General features: G+C 39.1%; 1 long non-coding RNA gene across 1 annotated transcript in view; it reads right to left on the bottom strand.

Moving 5' to 3' along the window:
• Positions 1–4,110: 4,110 nt before the first annotated feature.
• LOC118429501 overlaps positions 4,111–4,800 on the bottom strand; it is a 2,196-nt gene continuing 1,506 nt past the window's right edge. The window contains exon 4 of the long non-coding RNA XR_004832732.1: positions 4,111–4,674. This is a non-coding gene — a long non-coding RNA (uncharacterized LOC118429501). The remainder of the gene's footprint in view (positions 4,675–4,800) is intronic.

Below are 4,800 nucleotides of genomic sequence, written 5' to 3'. Positions count from 1 at the left end.
TGTTGTAATGTCAAAGAATTATCAATTGTTCAATAAACTTGAATAACCCAGTTACAAAGTCAGGTGGTCATGGTTCATAGGTAATATTTTTTTATATACTTTTGGTCATTAGATGTCGTAAAAGTAGTATTTCCTGGTGAAATGTGATAGTTTTGATGGCAAATTTAGAATTAGCATGTGCCAAAACCCTTTAGTAGTAAGGTATGCTGATATTCAATGCTTATGGTCAGACTGTGAAAGGGAATAACTCAAGAAGGGGTTGACGGATCATCATGATTATTGGTATGTAGATAGATTAAGTGATGCTTCATGTAATTAAATATTAATTATGCAAATCAGAAGCTAATTTGCATAATTGATGTGGAAATTATCTAAACTATTTCTATTCTGTTATATTAAACATGTGATACTTGTCACTGAGATAGAGAAGAATGTTGATAGGTAATTTTTTATGTGGACTTATATAAGTGACAGGTGCCGATGACCTTTGACCTTTTGAGATATGTTACAAATTAGTATTTTTGATTACACATAATCTCGTAACCATGTCTCTAGAATGTCTGCAATAAACTGTGTTAAGAGAATCTACTACATATTTCCAATATCTGAAATATCTTAGTTATAGGATGAACAGTTTATTGATTATCGCTCTTCAAAAAGGGGTCATCTGGAAATAATTGGCCACTTTTCCAGCTGTGCATGTGCCATGCTGAAAAAAACTTAATTTTCAGCAGGTTGACCTCACCTGTAGTGAAAGAAAAAGGCAAATAAACATCTTATCTTTACTTGATTGCTACAAAATACTACTTGGACTGTGCAGAAAAGAACTTTTGAGTGGCACAATGTTTTTACTTTCTTAATTATTGCTAATTAGAAATGCGATTTTCACACCTGGCGCCACACCTGCGGACACCGCCCATGGCCCAGCAACTTTAAAGGGCCATATCTCTGGAACGGAAGGTCCGATTTTTGTTCTGTAACTTTTATTTTTCATAAATCAACACCCTCTATTAGGGAACACAAATGTTCTGATTCCCCTGGGTACAAAACAATTTCGACTGGAAACCCTATGACATTAGTAGGATTTCCAGTGCGAAAATGGAAATTGCCACGACTTTTCATTGATCGCCCTGTATTATCGAAAAAGAACTGGACCTTCTAACTTACCAGATTTGTAGTATGTACTATGGAGACCGTGACAATGTAAAAATGTTAAAGCAGGGGTATACGATTGCTGAGATATCATTTTCTGAAAAGTGCGCTATGATGCAGAGAAGTGACTTCCGGGTTCAGGGGTCACTACACAAATACCTCTGACGTCAGCCTGATTTGCAGAGCTACGGTCCGGGATCGAGTCCAGGGGAGGGTGATTTTAAATTGTTCTTGTTTCCTTTTTACATCCATTTAATATAAACAATAGTTTCAGCACATTCCAATAACTAGAAAAAAACCGTGTACACACGCAAACCTTGGCAAAATGCCAGCTTTTTTAAAGCACTTGTTTTAGTTTAGTTTTAAGGGGCAATTTGTGGAGGCCTACAGAAAGGCATTGGCTATGTATCACGTTCAAGTCAGTATGCTGGCTTTGGCAGGCCTACATAAGACTAACATTAAGCGAAGCGAAGAATGAACCAATTGCGATCTACATTAGATGGTCATGATTTATGTGGAATCGAAATGGTGGAATTAAAATGAATACGGTATGCGTAAAAGATCATGAAAATACGCACCAAACAGCTTATAGGATGCAACTAAGTCTGTCCTTGGTGCTGAACATCATCAATACAGGAACAACTAAGTCTGTCCTTGGTGCTAAACACTATCAATACATGAACAACTAAGCCTGTCTGTGGTGTTGAACATCATTATTACATGAGCTGTCCATGGTGCTGAACACCATCAACATAAGAGCAACTAAGTCTGTCCTTGGTGCTGAACACTTTCAATATATGAGCAACTAAGTCTGTTCTTTGTGCTGAGCACTTTAAAGACACGAGCAAGACTGTCCTTGATGCTGAACACCATCAATACATGGGCAAGTAAGTCTGTTCATGGTGCTGAACACCATTAATATATGAGCAACTAAGTTTGTCTTTGCTGCTTTACTCTAAGTAAAAATTCAAGAAATAAAGCTTTTGTAAATTTTATGCAAATGACTTGCACATTTTCATGATTTATGCATGGTGATGTTAATCATTGATTAACATACACATGTTACGAGTATAAAATTTCCATCATTATTCATTAAGCGGTTTTGCAACTTTCGCATATATTATGCAAATCAGTTCCTCATTAGTGTATTTGGTATCTGCTTATGTTCCATCTTTCATAATTTACATGTGTTACATTTATCGGTCCAGTTATTAAAAACAATGGAACTATGCGATTTTCACATTTATTATGCAAATTAAGTCCTCATTTGCATAACATGTACGTATATCCTTATTAACATCTTTGCCTAAGCTACCCGCATGCCTAAAATGATGTCAATCCGTCATTCCCTTCTGCAGTTGTCCACTTTGGAATGTCTTAACAAAATGCCCCTGCAGTTCCAAAAATAAATATTAGGAGGCTGAAACTTGCCCCACTTGCCCCACTATCAAGGCCATATCATGTCCGGGACAAGAGATACATTAAAAAAAACTGCTATGATTGGTTTTTGTTATTAATTATGCAAATGTGCTCCTCTTATGCATAGTTCGTATCTTATTTTGTACAACTTTGTATAAGGTACCTACATACCAAAAATCATGAAAATTTGTTGTTCCCTTCTTGAGTTATCCACTTCAGAAGTTTTTGACAAAAATGCCCCTGCTATCCCAAAACTAGTCGCTAGGGGCCCAAACTTTCGTCACTTAATCTTGAGCACAAGAGCTAACTAACACTAAACATTCGTGACCATAGCTTCTTCAGAGCATGAGATAGCAAAACTGAAAGTTGCACTGCAGTACCAAGGAAGCCGCTAGGGGGGCCAAAATCTAATCATTTCTAGCTTTCATCCTACCACACCAACACACCAAGTATGAACCCAATCCTTTAAGCCATTCTTGAGTTATCTTGTACACAGACAGACAGCCAAACGCTAGTGTACATATAACCTCCATGACATTTCATGGAAGTAAATATTGTGTAATGATTATTGTAACCAATCAGGAGTATAAACTGTCAAACATGGCCCCATTTTACATTGAAGGGATTAAGCATCTATTTTACATTTAACGGAGGAACCAACCATTTATTATTTGAAATCGTCCATTCAATATAGGCAGGGACCGTCCATTGCACACGGGGTCAAAGGTTCTGGGAAAGGGGGCCGACTACGTTAAATGGAAGTAAGGGTATGGGAAGATGGGACTAACCATTTCACATGAGGTTAAAGGTCTGGAGGGTCATCTGCTTAACATGAAGCAAGGATTTTGGAGGGGAGGGATTATTCATTTCACTTGGTGTGGGAGGAGAGACCATCCACTTCACAAGCGTAAGGCAAGGTAGGAACCACCCACTTCACAATGGGTAAGGGTAGGGTAAGGGACACATGGGGTCAAAGGTTCTGGGAAGGAGAACTGGTCATATAAATATGGATGTATGGAAATTCTGGAAAGAGTGGGGCCAACTATTTTAGATGGAATTAAGGGTGTGAGAAAGGGGGCCGATCATTCTACCTGGGGCTAAGGGTCTAAGGAGTAGGACCATCTATTTCCCATTGAGCAAAGAGCCCGGGAAGGAAGAAACCAACCATTCCACATTGGGGTAAGTCTCTGGGGAAAAGGGGACGATCCATTTTACACGAGGTAAGGGTCTGGCTAGGGAAGGACTAGCCATTTCATATGGGGTAAAGACTCTGGGAAGGGGGCGTCCATTTAACAGGGGTAAAGAATATAGAAAGGGACCAAGGATCTGGGACGGGATAATCCATTGCACATGGGGTTAGGGACCTGGAAAAGGGGCATGGGTTAAAATGTCCTTGGAAAGGAGGCAAACATGGAAACAAGGGGAGGGGGACCAACTATTTCACACATAGGGTTAAGGGTCTGGGAAGGGAGGGACCATCCAATACACATGGGCATAAGTGTCTAAAAAGGGGAAAGCAATAAAAACAATTACTGTACACCTGATTTCAAACTGTTTATTTAAAAGCAATAGATGAATGCAAAGTGAACAAATATGTACAAGTTCAGTACAACTCTCAAAGCCACTCAATAAAAGCTATTCTCTATCCTTACTCTACGACATAGTAGCCAACAGAGCCTAGAATCAGTAAATATCGACATTGCCAGTACATGGTATAGTGGCAGCTTGGAGCCTTTGTACTTGAAGAATCATAGAAAATTTTTACGTTCTTAAGGTTAAGGCAGATGGAAATAAAACAGAAATGAAAACAGATAATGATCAACCAGGAACGTTCCTGTTTTATAAAGAACAGAATTAACAGTAACTGTTTTAATACGATCAGGGCCATCGACACAGCCACAGAAACCAAATCAGTCACACATCGGGCCTGTACAACACAGAAGCGAGCTGAAGGTCTGAGTGCATCTCTCTGGACGTCACCGTGAAAATGGTATCAGGCAGCCTCTCACCAGGATAAGTCCAAGCATGAGCCTTGCAGCTACAGTTGGCACCGATAAGACACTGGAAGCTGCTGAGAGATGTTTCATTCCAGACCTGTTGTACCTGCAAGAAAGTGAAATTACAAACAATTGTAATGAGATAGACCAACAATATTTTGCTGTTTTGGAATCAAAACATTTTGAAATTTGGCTCAAGGGCGCATTATGTTTCTTGCAAGGAGGGAAATTG

The sequence above is a fragment of the Branchiostoma floridae genome, chromosome 13 (assembly GCF_000003815.2).
Source record: "Branchiostoma floridae strain S238N-H82 chromosome 13, Bfl_VNyyK, whole genome shotgun sequence".
NCBI classification, from domain to species: domain Eukaryota; kingdom Metazoa; phylum Chordata; class Leptocardii; order Amphioxiformes; family Branchiostomatidae; genus Branchiostoma; species Branchiostoma floridae.
Note: the sequence above shows the minus strand (reverse complement) of the source record. Positions and strands in the feature narration are given on the sequence as shown.